Raw genomic sequence first — 17,937 nt, 5'->3', positions numbered from 1 at the left:
AGAGGAGATACTTTACGAATAGCCAGATTCTCCTGAATATACATTTTCTTTGGGCTTCACATTTTAAAAAGGTGCTCTCACTTTTGGGAGTTTTCCCATGGAGCTAAGAGTAGAGCCCTGCTTGATTAGAAATGCCTATTTGAAAGAAGACTATACTTTAAAAATTAAAATTCTAAAATAGAGACATGCTACTGTAATCCTTATACTAGACATACCTGTAGCACAATAGATTCAGACGGACTTCAGGGAAAGGAGAATGATTACCACATTTTTCTTGGCTCAGGATCATCCCTACACACACACTTTGAAGCCTAAGAAATAGACCATATTGGAAAAACCAGTATTCTTTACTTATAGTTACTCTCAGTTTATATCAGCAAAGGCTTTTTAAGTGTAATCTGAATCCCAAAGTCCATTAGGACTTTCTCCTCTTTGGTAGAGATCAATTCCCTGGGTGGTAAGGGATGGAACAAGCACAGACCAAAATTTCTTTCTAGTTAGGAAAAATAAAACTAGTATATTACAAGAGTTCAGGGGTTCTGAGCTGCTATAGAACTAAAGCTGATCTAGTATTATATTAGATCAGGGACTAACATGGTTGCCTCCAGTGGCAGAAGTCCCTAACAAGAGGTGAATCAGTCTATTTCAGAAAAACAGGATGACTGACTCAGCAGTGAGATGAGTTCAAAAAGTGACTATTGCCCTTCCAGACCAAAAATGGGGTAGCCCCTATCTTCCAACTCTCCAAAAAAAAAAAAAAAAATGACTCTGTGATAGTGTCTGAGAGCTTACTTGATACAGTCCACTTACTACTTGTTGGAGAGGACTTATATACAGATATGGATTGAGCTAAATAATTATATTTCTCTTCTTCACCTTGAAAATCCTATCATTCCATCTGCTCTACTGAAAAAGAGGAAATGACATCAAGTTTCCATGTCCTGTTTCTGATATACTTTGGCAGACTTTTTTTAATCTGTTTCCCATTATAGAGATGCAGATTATCCCTTTGAACAGATCTCAACCTTTAAAAATAAGAAGAAAAAAAAAGAGCTTTGAGTATAGAGAACTACTATGGAGACAGGAAAGAACAGAGCATAATCCTAGAAGAAGACATGAAAGACAAAATGCCTCCAGGTGAAGCGTCAAAGGGAGATATGAACTGGTCTCCAGTTCAAAAGGCTCTCTTGAAAGAGTTCAAAAAGGAGCTTAAAAGAGAGATAGAAGAAAAATGGGGAAAAGAAATGAGAATTACACAGGAGAGTTATAAAAGTTTTGGGGGAAAGCCAACAGCTTGGAAGAGAAAGCACAGAAATTGACTGAAAAAAAAAAGCTCCATAAAAAATAAATTTGGTGAAATGGGGGGGAAATATACTGAAGAAAACAACTTAAAAAATAAATTTGGTGACAATATGTTTAGACTTTTTTCACCTACTAAAGTTGAACCTACCAGTTTATAGTTTGTAGGCTCAAACTACTGCCCTTTTTTTTGAAAATGTGGGCAATATTTGGTCTTTTCTGCTTCTACAGTACTTCTCTCATTCTCTGGAATCTTTCAGAAATCACTTAAAGGGGTTTGGCAATCAGTCAGCAATTCTTTCAGGATCTTGGAATGTGATTTATTTTGACCTAGTGACTTGAACCCATTGAGGGCAGCTAAATACCACTTACTATTTCTTCATTTATCTTAGGTTTTAACTTCCTGTTAAATTATATTATTCAAAATCTAAAGACTATTCTTTTTGACAAAGAAAGCAGAAGTAAAAAGGATATTTGGGGTGTTTTGCTTTCTTTCTGTCAACTGTTTATCAGATCTATTCATCCATACCAGGAAGTTATCCTAGGTCTTAAATCCCTAATTTCCCCTAAGGCAGCTAGAAGTCCTTTTTTTTATTGCTAGCATTAAATATATTAATTCTAAGGTTTAACACTCCTAAAATTATGTTCCCAGAATTTTGATACTACTTTTATTTCACTTTTAAAATGTATCCTTTTAATTATCCAGGAAGAATTCCCAACTTTAAATATGATTGTCAACTATTACTTGCATGAGTCAACTTAAGTCAGATTCAAGGAATTCTGTAGATTCCTTACTCTAAAACCTATACTTTCCCCAATTTTTCCTTTATCATTGTTATCTCTTGCTTGATGGGTTTATATCCAGTTTGCATTTTTACTTGCAACTTTTTTTGTAGCTCTTTTTACTTTATTGTTTTCTTCTGAGTTTGTCTTGTTTTTCCTTGACACACATTAGCTTCATCTTGTCAGTTTCTTTTGTTGTTTGCTTATTTTTCCAGTATATTTCTTGACTTCTAATGTAAAACATATGAATAGATAATTTTCAACATTCACTCTTATAAATACTTGTGTTCCAAATTTTTTCCCTCCCTTCCCCCACCCTCTCCTAGATAGCAAGTAAACCAATATATTATATATGTACTTTTAAACTGAAATTGTTCAGTTAGTTTTCTGTGTATTAACTCTGGTCTTCTAAAATAACTTTCCCTTTTTCTCCACTTCAGAATTATATCTCTTTCATTCCTGAGTACTTTATCTTTTGATTGGTTTGATTGGTTGCATCATATAAGTTTAGAATAGAGAACCACAGTTATTCTGTCTCTGATTTCTTTAAAATTTTTTTAGTCTTGAACTTGACAAACCAAATTTTATACACACATATACGTGCATACACACACACCTTCATATATATATATATATATATAAAATAGAAAAAGACAAGTATATTTGAAACTGAAAATTAGTTATGTGTAGTTTTCTTTTTAAATAGATAATAAATGAAATATATAACTTTCAAAGTTGCTGTACCTGTTTGTAATTCATTCTGGCCTTCCTTTTGTTCTGTCTTATGTACTTTTAAAAAATACTTCAGTGACCCTTTTTCTTTCTTTTTATAGCTACTTTATTCCAAGTTCCTCATCAACATTACCTGAATATTGAAAAACAAAACAAAACTTGTAATAAATATGCATAGTCAGTCAAAACATTTCTTTTTTGTGGCTGAAAATGCACATTTTATTCTGCATTTATCACTTCTCAATGGTATGATTCATCATCATTTCTCTGGAAACACAGTTGTATTGATCAGAGGACTTAATCTTTTGAAATTAGTTTTCTTTATGTTATTGTTATTGGACAAATCACTTTTCTGGTTCTCACTTTGCTTTGTATCAGTTCATACAAATTTTCTCAAGTTCCTCTGAAATTGTTTCACAAATCTTCCCAAGTTCCTCTGAAATTTTCTCTTTCATCATTTCTTACAATACAATTATATTTCCTTATATTAATATATTATAATTTAACCATACTTCACTTGATGGGCATCATATTTGTTTCAGTTTCTTTGCTACCACACACAAAATAAGTTGCTATAAATATATTTTAACATGTAGGTCCTATTTTTTTCATCTCTTTTAGGGATAAGTCTCTTAATGATATCTCTGGGTCAAAGGGATATATTTTATGTATTTTTCAGGCAGAGTTCTAAATTGGTTTGCTGAATGGGAAGCCCAAATTCATAGCTCCACACCAACCCAATAACTGTCATTTTCCTTCTTGTCATCTTTGTCTATCTGATGGAGAGTAAGTGGAGCCTCTGAATTGTTTTAATTTGCATTTCTATAATTATTGTAATTTTTGGATCATTTTTCCATAGTTGTTCATAGATTTCTTCTTTTGAAAACCACCTGTTCATATGTCCTTTAACTTCTTGGAGAATGGCTATTATTTTCATATATTGGACTTAGTTTCTTATATATCTTTTACCTGAGATCTTTGTCAGAAAAACATGCAAAAACATTTTTCCTGGCTATCTGTTTCCCTTGTAGTTTTACCTGTGTTGGTTTATAATAAAATTATTCAATTTTTCTTCTATATTTCTATCCTTTGGTTAACCTTAATCTTTTCCCCTAACCACTGTTTCATAAGGAAATTGCTTTCTTGTTCCTTTAATCTGTTTATGATATAAACTTTTATGTCTATCATGTATCCATTTGGAGTTTTATCTTTGATATAGGATACAAGATGTTAGATAGACTGTGACTAATTTCTGTCATACATTTTCTAGTTTTCATTGAAGTTTTTAAATTAATCATTCTTTAATAGTTGAGATAATTGCATTTATCAAACAATAAGATACCAAGAATATTGTGAACTTAATCTTTTTATATTGATTAAATTCTTTATTTTATCAGACCAAATACTTTTTATGACTATACCTTTGTATTATAGTTTGAGATTTGGTATTTTTAAAACCTTTTCCTTCCCACTTTTTTTTTTCATTACTTCATCTCTTGCCATTTCATTACTCCAGAAGAATTGTTAAATGTTTCTTTCTAGCTCTATAAAGTAATCTACTAGTAGTTTGGTATGATACTGAGTAGGTAAATTATTTTAAGTACTACTATCATTTTATTATATTGCCACAACTTATGTACCACAGAAATATTGTGAATAAAAACATGTTTGTGTCATAGAAAGATTGTGGGAGAATCTATTATTTTCCCTTTTTTTCATTTTATATAATACTAGAATTAATTATTTTCTGAATGTTTAATAGTATATAAATCTATCCAGTCCTGGGGATTTTCTTTTGGAAATTTATTTATGGCTCAGTCATTTTTTACCTGATATTGAAATGTTGAAATAAAAATATTATTGTTCTGTTAATAAAGATGTTTAATATTTTCATAAGTAATCATCTACTTCATCTAAGTTATTAGTTTGTTGGGAATTGGAATAAATTGTTTTAGATAGTTTTCTTTTACATTAGGGTTGATTATTATGAATTCTTTTTTTTTTCATTGTCTATACAAACAATTTTGTTTTTTCTTTTTAACATAACACTAGTTGTATTTTTTTAGATTAAAAAAAATTTTAACCAGCTCTTACTTTTCTTTATCAATTCAGTAAGTTTGCAGAATTTTTTTCTTTCAATTTTGTAACTTCTTTTTTGATTTTCAGAATTTCTGATTAGTTGTTTTTGATCTTTCTTTTTTTGTTGATGAAAGCATTTAAATACATAAATTTTTCTCTAAGAACTATTTTTGCTATATCCCATAAATTTTGGTATGTTGTCTAATTGTCATTTTTAATGATTATTTTCTATGACTTGTTATTTGACTCACTAATTTTTTCAGATTTAATATTTAGACTCCAATTAAATTCAATCCTTCCTTCAAAGGCCCTTTATACAATGTAATTTTATTGCATTGTGGCCAGCAAAAAAAAAAAAAAAATGTTTAATATTTCTACTTTTCTACATTTGTTCATGTAGATCAAAGTCAATTTAGGAATCTGTAATTAATTCTCCCTTCAGCAATCACTAAAGATCTATGATGTTTAACTTTTCTAAAATTCTATTTAGATGCTTCTTTTCCTTTGCCTCTTTGTAAGTATAAATTGATTAGATGATTTTTAATGGCCTTTCTACCTCTAAATCTATAATCCTACAATGATGACTTAACAAATCTTCCAAATCTTACCTTGATCCTAACAACCCTTTCAAAGCCAAACATTTAGGGAAAATTGTCTGCACTAATTACTTCTACTTTCTCCCTTTTCAGTTCTCTTCAATCTGGGTTCCAACCTTATCACTCAGTTGCACAGTTCTCTAAAGTTCCTATGGGGTCAATTGATGGATTTTTCTCAATCATCCTTTTTGATATCTCCCACATTTGCCACAGTTGATTAACCCCTTTTCCTAGACACATACTCTTCCCTGAGTTTTTGTGACACTGTTCTCTCCTAGTTCTCCTCTTACCTAACTGGTTGCTCATTTTCAGTCTACTTTATTGTGTTATCATTTGTCTTACCTATCCACTACTCCAGGGCTCTGTGCTAAACATTCTTATTTCCTTTCCATATGTTTTCTCCTAAATTAAAGTTCTGTAGCATCAACTGCCTATTGGACATTCCCAATTATATGTCCAATTGGCATCTGAATCTCAGAACATCATTCTAACATCCAAAACATTCATTATCCATCCCCTTTTCCTCAGCCTAATTTCTCTATTTTTGTTGAAATCTTTCCAGTCACTCATTTATCCTTCCCTTTTTCCTTTGCATCTCAAGTAGAAGGAAAGTTTATAGTTTCCTTCTACCTTACCTTCATATACAATTAATTCCCATGTTTTGTCAATTCTTCCTGCACAATATATCTCACATTGGTCCTCATCTCTCTATTCATACAATTCTCCTCCATCTTCCACTTAGTTCCCAAAGTAATGTTTCTAAGATATAGACATTACCATATGATTCTCCTACTCAAGAAACTTGGATGATTTCTGCTTATCCCTAGAATTACATGCAAACTCTTTTGTTTGGCTTCATCATAGGCCTTCAGTCTAACTTTTGAGGCTTCTCAAGGAAATCCATTCTTCATTCCAACATGGCCTAATAATAATAACTGGCATTTATATGGGCTTTAAGATTTGCAAAGCACTTTACATAGATCTGAGTTCATCTATGTAATCACAAAAATCCAGTGAGATAAGTGGTATTATATCTACTTTATAAAGGAAGAAAATGATGATGAGAAAAGACAATTTGTCTAGGGTAACAAAGCTAATTAAGTGTCTGAGTTGGTCTTTGTTTTTCTTTTTTTAAATAAAAGTTTACTTACCTCTTTTGCTTTTATATCACCTAAATCCCCGATATATTCCTCCAAATACTTTTCTTGTTCTCTTCCTAGAGAGCTCTCCCACATAATAAATCATTTACACACAAAAAAGAGGAAAAGAATAAAAAAACACAATAAAATGTATCAACACCCCCAAAAATCTGATTTTATATATGTATATATATATGTATTCTTCACTAGATAGGTGCTCTTCCTTAACCCCTATAAAGAAGTTAGTGTCTTCTTTAAGAAAAGATTTGAGCTTGCCTTTCTGTCTCCAAAGCCAGAATTCTATCCACCATGCTATGTATATATATATATATATAATGCCTCATAATCACATATACATATATATAATGTCTCATATATATGTATGTATGTGTGTGTATGTGTATATATATATATGTATATATATATATAAAACAACAAAAGCTGTCTCCCATGATTAAATACCAGCCTCTACCTCATTAGATCCCTAGCTTCCTTTAAAACACATTCCATGCTGCTGGGTACTAAGGGAAAAATAGAAAGTCTGTTCTGATACCACCAGCACCATTATCCTGTAGTGACTAGTCCTTTCCTTTATAGACTTATTTTATTTTAATTTATTAAAATTTTGTTCATATACAAGCTGTTTTTCCCAAAGAGAATGTAAGCTTCTTGAGATCAGAGACTTATCTTACTTGTACTTTTTGTATAATCAGCAGCTAGAACAGTGTTCAGCAAAAATAATAATATGCTAAATAAATGCCTGTGGAATTAATAGATATATGTCCTTTGTGTATGTGTAACTTACTTAGTATTGTGCACTGTCTGCTCATTATTCCAAAACTCATCATTGCCTTTCCCTCCATATTTGTTAAAGTGAGAACTTCCATTCTCTGTTATTTTTGTTAAAGGCATAAGTGGGAAATTGGATAGAGTGTAGAACCTAGAGTCAAAAAGACCTGAGTTCAAATCTGAACTCACACTGACCAGCTGTAATCCTGGGCAAGTCACTTAATCCTGTTTGCCTTGGTTTCCTCATCTGTAAAGTGAATTGAAGAAGAAAATGACAAATCACAGTATCTTTGCCAAAAACAAACAAACAAATCCCAAATGGGGTCATTAAGAGTAGGAGATTACTGAAAGGATTTAATCATTCCTATTCCTACCTTTTCTTTGCTCTCTAAATATCACATTTTAGAAAATGACTCTGATATATCAGGATATATTATGCAAATCAGACATGCATATAAAAAACACAGACCCTTCAACAACCGTTATGAATTACACTGCACAATTATTGTATTGATTTGGTATTTTAAAAGAAGATCAGATATCAAAATCATTATGATAACCAAAGCTTCAAAGGAAATCTCCTAGGAATAAATGTCTTCACCATGCTGACATTTACACTTTTAAAGCAACATTGACTCAATGATTTTGTTCTAACCAGTCCTTTCTATTTCTACTCTACAAAACAATTTTTCATGGGAATAAAGTTTTGAGGCGAAATTTTGTTTTGAAAGATATGGAGGGGTTAATGTTTGTGTACTGAATAAAAATAGAATAGTGCCCCCAAAAAAGTTACTTTTAAGAGATGATGATGATGATGATGATGATGTCAACAATGATAATGACTATTACTACTACCACCCCCTCCACAGTTAGCTAAATAGCATGGTTTAAGCTTTGAAAACTTCATATATGTTAATCATTGTCCTCACAACAACCCTAGGATCTAGGTATTATTATTATTACTTTCATTTCACTGATGAGGAAACAGAGTTAAATGATTTGCCCAGGTTCATAAAACTAGCAATAGTTTTCTTCTGGATTTGAATTCAGGGCTTCCTGATTCCAAGTCCAATAATTTATTGACTGTGCTATTCTGTGACCATAATTGCTACCATATATATGCTTTATATATGTTTTCTCATTTAATCTTCACAATAAGCCTATTAGGAAGGTGCTGTGTAAAGTCAAATAATTTGTAAGGATCACGCAATTATCGACGGGATTTGAACACAATTTTTTCTGTCTATAGAGCCAGCATATCATCTACCACTGTTGCAAGTGCCATTCAACTAGTTCCTACTTTTCTGTAGCTCTGTTGTCCTATCTTTTCGATTTTATGGACTTATACATTTAAATTGATGTCCAATTGACCTATTTACTTTTTCACCAAATAGTAATGATTTAATTTTTCTTTTCAGTTGGCCTAATTCTGCTCAGAGTCATTGAGAGCTAAGATTTAGAGCTCCTTTTGCACCATGACAGTAGTATGGCACTAAGTTATTTTTCATTTAGACCAATAAAAATCATCAAAATTTTTGGAAACTATACATATGTACAGAGAGATAAAAAGGGAGAGAGAGAGAGAGAGAGAAGAGAGAGAGAGAGAGAGAGAGAGAGGGAGGAGGAGGAGGAGGAGGAGGAGGAAGAGGAAGAGGAGGAGAAGGAAGAGGAGAAGAAAAAGAAGGAGGAGGAGGAGGAGGAGGAGGAGGAGGAGGAGGAGGAGGAGGAGGAGAGGAGGAGGAGGAGAAAGAGGAAAAGAAGGAGAAAGAGGAAAAGAAGGAGAAGAAGAAGAAGAAGAAGAAGAACAAGAACAAGAACAAGAAGAAGAAGAAGAAGAAGAACAAGAACAAGAAGAACAAGAAGAAGAAAAGAACAAGAAGAAGAAGAAGAAGAAGAGAAGGAGGAGGAGGAGGAGTAGGAGAAGAAGGAGGAGGAGGAAGAGAAGGAGGAGAAGGAGGAGGAGGAGGAAGAGAAGGAGGAGGAGGAGGAGGAGGAGAAGAAAAGAGAAAGAGATAGAGAGACAGACACACACACACACACAGAGACAGAGAGAGAGCCAGAACCAGAGCCGGAGATAGAGACAGAGATAGAGACAGAGACAGAGAGTGTGTGTACAACTGATCAAGAGACAGTAAAAGATTTTTTAATGTACCAAAGAGAATAGGAGCCAGTTCAAAAGGAGACACAAAAGCCACACAATTATGGATGGAAAATGAGGCATTTATTAGGTCCTAGGATTGTCAAGCAATTTACAATCTAATGGGGTAAGACAACACATACAAATGGAAATTAGGAAGGTTGGAGCCACTAGGAAGCCTTGGGAAGTTTAGAACTTCACCCACTAGCTCTCCAATCATCAGGGAAAAGAGGCTAAGGGATGTAGTATCCAAAACTTGAGTTAGCAGCCTGATGATGGCATTAGAAGTGATGAATTTATCTTGGGAAAAACATCTTTTTCTAGGAAGTTAAAAGCAAATAGAGCTGCAAATGCAACGTGGAGTCTTTAAACTTCATGGCTTAAGAAATTTTCTAATAGGAGCTTTTGCCTCTAGGTATATTTTTGGCATCTTTAACTGAAAGAGAAAAGGTTATCTTTGTTTTACTTTGAAATTATTCCTGCTATAACAGAGTGCTATTTGAAAGACTATATCCTAATAAGGGAAATGTAAATCACTTTGTCAGCAAGGGCTATTGTATAGATGATGTTCTGGACAAAATTGTTGGAATTCAGTGGACATTATTAATAACAGTAATTATTTTTGATGAGGGATACAGATCAAAGCCAAGTACACAGCACAAAGAGATGCTTTTAAAGACTTTATCAAAGCTTCAAATTTGTTTCCCTCTTCTATTCAATAATCTTTTGACCTAAATCTTCATTTTCTTTATTACTAAAGCTTCTGCTTCCTTGTGACTTCACTCTGTCTGTTGCTCCACCATTCAACCTGTTTCTCATGTTCATAATATTGAAATTATGTATCTTTTCTCTTCCTCACCTTAATATCTATTCACCCATGTCCTATTTGTAAACGTTATCTCTTTATCTTTTCCCTCTTAGTATCTTTATTTCCAAAGCCAACATTCAAATTCAGGCTTTCCTTTGTTACTTACTTAAATTACTAGAGTAACAATTTGTTTTTTATTAAAGCTTTTTATTTTCAAAACATATGCATAGATAATTTTCAAGATTCACCCTTGCAAAACCTTTTGTTGTAAATTTTTTTCTTCCTCCCTTTCCCCCACTCCCTCCCATAGACAGCAAGTAATCCAATATCTGTTAAACATGTGTAATTCTTCTATACATATTTCCACAATTATTTTGCTGCATAAGAAAAATCAGATCAAAAAGGAAAAAAAAATGAGAAAGAAAACAAAATGCAAGCAAACAACAAAAAAATGAAAATTCTATATTGTGATCCATACTCAGTTCCCACAGTCCTTTCTCTGGGTGTAGATGGCTCTCTCTATCATAAAGTCATTGGAATTGGCCTGAATTACCTCATCGAGGAAAAGAGTTATATCCATCTGAATTGATCATTGCATATAACCTTGTTGCTGGGACCAATGTCCGAAGGACATTGTACTAGCAAGGAACCAATGACTCCTGGTTCTGCTCATTTCACTCAGCATCAGTTCATATAAGTCTCTCCAGGTCTTTCTAAAATCATCCTGCTGGTCATTTCTTACAGAACTATAATATTCCATAACATTCATATACCATAACTTATTCAGCCATTCTCCACCTGATGGGCGTCCACTCAGTTTCTGGTTCTTTACTAGTACAAAAAGAGCTGCTACAAACATTTTTATGCATATGGCTCCTTTTCCCCTTTTTATGATTGAAGTGACAATTTAAAAGATCTTCCTGCTACCATTCTCTGCTCTTTCCAATCTTTCTTTCAGATTGCTGCAAGAATTATCTTTATTACATGTAAAACCTGCCATTCCACTCTTTACAAGCATGCTTAGTGTACCTGTTATCTCCTCTTTGAGTAAATTTCAAATTTGTTTGCCTACAATTGTCTTACACAATCTGGGACAACCTTTCAACCTACTGTTCCAGGCTTCTCTGTCATGATTCCCTTCAACACACTCCATAAGCTAGCAAAACTAGGCTACCTCCTGTCTCTAAAATAATACCCAGAGTTCCTCATCTTCTGTGTCTTTGTCAATACTCTTCTCTAAACCTAGAATGCCTTTTACCTTTTTCATCTGAACCCACCCTTAAAACCAGATTCAAGTGTTAATTCCTACATGAAGCCCTTTGCTGACTCCATGCCCACTCTATTCCCTTTGAGTATCACATAGAATTTTCTCGTGAGATTCTCTCACAAATTGTTGTCCATTGTAATCTATATTTGACTTATTCCCCTACTTTCTGAGGGCAGCTACCATCATTTATAGGCATTTAATTAATGTTTGTTGATTGTATAAATGTTGTTTGTATTTGAATCAAACAGCAATGAGTCAAGAAGTACTTATTAAGCATTTAATATGTCCTAGGAACTATGCTAATCAAAAAATTATTTCTTTAAATCAATTGGTCATTGATTTTAAGGTAACCATTTCAAAGAGACAATGTGGTAAATTTGTGTTTTTTTAGACTTTATATGCATTTTAAATTCTCATTTTTTATTCTTGTTCAGGTTAGCAATGTCAGGTATATAACTGGACTCTTTATGCTCAACTATTGTCTCTCAAAGGCTGCTCTTCTCACTGCCTTATACAATATCTTGATCTCATTATGGCTTTCCATTTGGAGTTATTCCACCAGATCACACTAATAAGGCTGATCCTCTGCTGAAGCTAGATTGCACAAGAGTAGTACTTATGGTATCTTTTCTAACCATTCTATTTTGATGAGCAATGAGGCATAAAATAGATCCTTTTATATGCTTCCTAATCTTTTGGAAAAAAATACTTGTTATCAAGTTTGCCATCAGAAATTATATCAATATCTACTTTTTTAATGTTTTCAACAACTGAATAAATTTAAAGCCTTAAAAACAGAGTGAAGCTGCCTTATAGATAATAATAGTACTGATAATAAATGGTAACAACATAGCATTTTAAGGTTTGCAAATAACTTTACAAATATAATCTCATTTTATCCTCACAGGAATCCTGGAAGTATAGGTGCTGTTATTTTCCCATTTTGTAGATGAGGAAACTGAGGTATATAATGGTTAAGTGATTTTTTTCCCGAGACATTATTAAGTGTCGGAGGCAGATAGAACATGGTTTATTACCATGAGTGAAATTCATGGTCTATAACAGTTCTTTCAAGCATGTAGACACAGCTTCATGCAGGTGGATTAAGTGCTTTTTCAGGAATGTCATTAGTATTGATGTGCTAGTTTGTTTCTTGAAGAATAATCCTAGAACAAGAGACAAATCATTAATCCATTTTCTCACTATATTCTTCCTCTCCTTGATTCCCTCGCTCTGCACCATGTGCCATCAAGGACATATGCCATTCAAGTAGAGAGCCTTGACACTGACACCTTCAAAGTCATTATTCCATTCTGCAGCTGTCAATAGTCTACACACTTTATGCATTCCTTCTGGGCATGAGATACTTGTATTTCTCTCTGCCTGAAGAAAATATTCTTTAGCAAAAAACATCCAAGGACACTTTTTCTCAGATGGATTAGACCTCATATATGTTAATAAAGCACAGTTTACATTCTACAGGTCATATTTATTAGTCAATTTTTGAAAGGTCTTTTTAAAATGCTTTTTCTCCCCTTTAGTTTTATCCTCTTTCCCCAGTGCCCTCTGAGACATTATTTTTTCCTGGCTTTGCTCTGTAGAAAGAAATTAGAACTACGATTTGCTATGCTAAATTACATATATGAAAACCATAATTTGTAGTGTTAAGACATCTCTGTCATAGATTTCAATTTCTCTCTTCAAACTACCTAACAACCCAATTCTTTATTATTATTATTATTATTGTTATTATTACTACTAAAAAGAGAGAGGAAAAAACCCTTGGTTGCTACATGACTTACCAAATCTGACAGGAAAGGTAAAACAAAGCATATTACCACTTACTCAAAATTCCAAACAAATCATTCCAGTTTTACATAGAAATTCCATATTGATTTTGAGGTGCAAGTTAATATCCAGGAAAATGTAAAGGTATTATTTTTTTCCTCTCTCTCATGAAAAAAACAACCATATAGGTAGAAATCCTAAGTAGTTTGAGATCATAAATGATTTGGTTTTAATCATGTTGCATTTTGTCCCGAGAGGTGGGTGGAGGTGGGGTGGGGAGGGACTACTTCTCACCGCTTATTAGCATGAAAGAATGGACACTATTTCCACATTAAAAAGACTAACTTCCTTTTTCTAAGATATTCTTTGTCATACTACTTGCTGGAAAAGATCCATGGACAATTTTATTAAGAGCCTATTGGAAGAGTGATGCCAAAAAAAAAAAAAAAAGTCTGTAGAAACTTAAAAAAAGAAAATTATATCACTACTTTCAAAAAAAGTAGTTACACAGATAAGCAGCATAGTTTTGAAAGTTATGTATAAAAATACAAACACAAATACATGTGTATAAATATGTGTAAAATATATGTGTGTATGTATGAAGCAGAATAATGCTTAAGTTTAATTTTAAAAAAAAAAAAAAAGCCTGAGTGAATAAAGAAATAATGAGGAACACTAAATATAAGCATCAAGTTTTTTCTTTACCTAAGAATTCTTAATTTGAGCACTTGACCAAGTGACTTTTACACTGACACTTCTACAAGAAGCAGACTCTAGTAACTGTAAGGAAATGTCAATGGTATTCTTTTAATCATTTTTTCCTGGTGGCAGAAGTTCCTGTTGAGAATGACCAAAGTATAGGTGGGAGTATAAAATGGTATTTTGCAACCCAGCACAGATGATTGTTTCCAGAGGAAACAATTAAGTCCCATCCACATTTAATGATCATATCTGGTTCACAAAGTCTCATTGAAAATTACACCCTTAAAGTAAATTTTTAGAGGCAGAGTGAACATCAGTTGTTACCAGTTAATTCACTTATGCATTTAAATACCAATACTTGTTACTTGGATTCATATGAGAAATTTCCTACAACAACAACAAAAAAATCTAATCTAAGGTACTATTTTTTTCAGCTGTATTGAGGAATATGTCCTAAATTTTAATGTCTCAGACAGTACTTTCAGAATCAAAAGTTTCAGATAATGACAAGAGTTACCCAATGAGGTAACTTTGGAGAGAGCCATTTATCCACTCCATCTAGAAAAAGGAGTATTTCCTTCCAGCTAGTACTTTGGTTTGAACCTGTGATTTGATTGATATAAAGAATTCCTGATGAAGAACTTTTATCAATGTAGACTAGCACTTACTCAGAAACTTAATGCTTTTGTTGTGATAGATATAGTACCTAGCTGATAAACTTTCTAATTATATTCTGAGAAACAAAATAGAAACTGAGTTAAAATCAACTCAAAATATGGAATAAATTTAGCAACAAGCTAGATTCTAAGATCACAGACTCATAAGACAAAGAATGTTAGTGTTAGAAAAAGTCTTAGGAATCATCTAATTTAACGTCCTCTTTTTACACAAGAAAGAAAGTAAAATGCTGCAAAGCTAAATTTATAAGGAAAAAGTCTGATGTTATTTGTAGTGTAGCCACATTGCTGGTCTCCTGTTTGCAAAGGAAGTATCTCCTCATATCTCTTCTTTGGCACCAAGTTTGGTTATTAGAATTTCCCAGCATTCAGTTTATATTGTTTTATTGTGTATATTGTTATTATGGTCTTACTTATTTAACTTTGCATCAGTTTGTTTAAAGCTTTTCATGCTTCTCCATATTTATTATGTTCAACATTTCATTCAATAATATTCTATTGCATTCATGCACCACAATTTGTTTGGATAGTCTGTAGTTAATGGGAAAATATCTATTTTGTTTTCAGTTCTTTGATAACACAAAATTCTGCCATAAATATTTTGGTATATATAAGACTTTTATTTTTCTCAGAGACATTCTAGGAGTTACGTCTTCTAGTAATGGAATTTCTCAGCCAAAAAGGTGAGGCACTTTAGTTACTTATTCTACATAATTCCAAATTGCTTTTCAGATTGGTATACCAGTTCGCAGTTCTACCAACACAACGCATTAATGTGTCTATTTTTCCATTCCAACATTGACTATGGCCATTTTTTGTCATCTCTTACCAATTTTCTGAATGTGAGGTGAAACTTCAAGATCATTTTGATTTGTATTTTTCTAATCATTAGTCATCTAGAGCATTCTTTCATATAATTGTTAATAAATTGCAATTTTTTTGAGAACTGTTTGTTCATATCCCTTTGCTAATTTGCTAATTTGAAAAATGGTTTTTGGTCACATATTTCTGTAGGTTACTATCCATCATGGATATTAGAATTCTTCTCAAAAATAATTTATACAAGGATTTTTTTTTCCCATTTGATTGCTTCCTTGCTTATCCTAATTACATTTTTGTTCATGCAAAAGTTTCTCAATTTCATGTAATCACAATTTTATATTTCATCTTTTATGATTTTCCTGGAAACTGTTTGATGTGGAGTCATTCTCCAATCCAGAGCTGAAAGATACATGATTTGCTCTTTTAAGATCATACAGTTAAGAAGTAGATTGTAGTAGTAAGCTAATGTGTAAGAATCACAGATAGAAACTGATTTTGAATGATATGCAGCTTCTGAAGGAACAGATATGTAAGTAACAGACTTTATAAGCAGGAGGCATGACTATAAAATACAACATAATATTTAAATGTGCACAAAATCTAACATATTGGTCTTTTTTACACTTACCAATACAACTAGGTAACAATGGCTTAGGACTCTTAATAGTTTCTATCTTCAAATCTGTGTTAAGTTTCATCCTGGCTATTATTGATATCAGCTAATTTAATGTTAAAATCAGGAAGGCTTAGAGAATAGCAAGCCTTCACTTCCCCAATTCAGCCCAGTTTCAGCTCAAAATCAGCAACAAAATAGATAGTATTATCCTTTCCTTTTCTCCACTACTCAGAAAACTAAAAGGATGGAAATTTCTGTTTAGATTACTATTTGAGTTACCACTGGACAACAATAAATTCAATGAAAACTTAAGAACTGAAGTGATTTGTGGAACAGATTTTTTTTCCTCAATCTAACCCACACCTCACCCAAAATTTAACTGAACCCACTGTACCCACAATGAATAAAGACTTATAATCAAAATATTCCAGTGAACATGGTTAATGTCAAGATTAATCTACTGATGTTATAAGTTTGAGTTCTAGCAGTTCTAACTTTAGCTGAGCACACGGCATGAACAGTCAAATTGTGGTATTTATAATACCACACCTGCCTTAAGAATTGCTCTGCAGCTTTGTGTCTGTCATGATCAGATGATATGTTAACCTGCAGGAAGCTTGAAAGTGGGACCCTCTTCTAATTCTTTTTACCTCTAGCCTCAAAGGTCCAGAAGAATTTCAGAAGTGAAACTGACTCTTAAGCAAAAAATACCTTTCTGTGGCATTTCTCCTGTTCTTTTGGGACAAGAACAATGCCAGTCTATTCCTAGAGCCAGTCTATATTGAACAACTTCCAGAGCAATTGAAAAATCTCCATTTCTTTAAATTTGTGAGAACATATATCATTTAATGAATCAATAAGAAGATCTACGAAATGGAACCTGGATATCAAAGGTTTAAATCAATGTGTGTCTTGGACCATTGTCTCAGTTCTGCTACTAATTAACTGGGTCACCTTGTATAAATCATATCAATATTCCAAGTCTTTGTTGCCTCACAAATTCCCTAAATATTTATTAAGCATCTGCAGTGTACAAGGAACTATAATATGTACTAGGAATAAAAAGACCCAATAGACTATGTAGAGATAATTCTCATGAGATCAGATGAGATCATTTAGCCCAATAATATAAGAGAAGTGAAGTAAACTTAGGATTGAGTCTTTAGAAACATGTATATGTATATATGGATGTGATAGATAGATAATAATCCCACAAAGCAGAATGAGGAGTATCCAGATGAATTGGAGTAGAACCAAAAAGAACATTTTCATAGAGTCCAAGGGAAGAAAGAATGAATAAACAGTGTCAATAACTTCAGATGGTCAAAAACAATGGAGACTATGAAAAAGAATTAAGGAGTTAAGTGCGTAAGAGCTCAGTGGTAATATTTAGGAGACCAAACTAGAAACATGAAAATGTATATCAATTGAATACTCAGAGGTTAAAAAAAGGATTTTTGTATGGCGGTGATAGCCTTTTTGAAGTTAGTAAGAATCTGTAGGGTCTATTCTGTACATCTTATGATTTCCTCCAGAAGCATTAGACAATTTAGAAATAGAAGAATAGAAGCCCAGTTGTGGGGCTGACTCAAAATTTAAGATGCTCAAAGCACGAAACTCAGGAGAAAGAGGTTCAAGGTTGTGCTTTGTTGAAGTAGTTTACTCCAAAATCAACACTGTAAATAGAAAACAGAATGTCCAGA

General features: G+C 32.8%; 1 protein-coding gene across 8 annotated transcripts in view; it reads left to right on the top strand.

Moving 5' to 3' along the window:
* The window catches only part of MCTP1 (multiple C2 and transmembrane domain containing 1), a 697,990-nt gene that overhangs the window by 615,776 nt on the left and 64,277 nt on the right, over positions 1–17,937 (top strand). The gene's annotated exons all lie outside the window — the stretch shown is intronic.

Source organism: Antechinus flavipes, chromosome 1 (assembly GCF_016432865.1).
Source record: "Antechinus flavipes isolate AdamAnt ecotype Samford, QLD, Australia chromosome 1, AdamAnt_v2, whole genome shotgun sequence".
NCBI classification, from domain to species: Eukaryota; Metazoa; Chordata; class Mammalia; order Dasyuromorphia; family Dasyuridae; genus Antechinus; species Antechinus flavipes.
The sequence above is the reverse complement of the archived record's forward strand: the minus strand, read 5'-3'. Positions and strand labels throughout refer to the sequence as shown.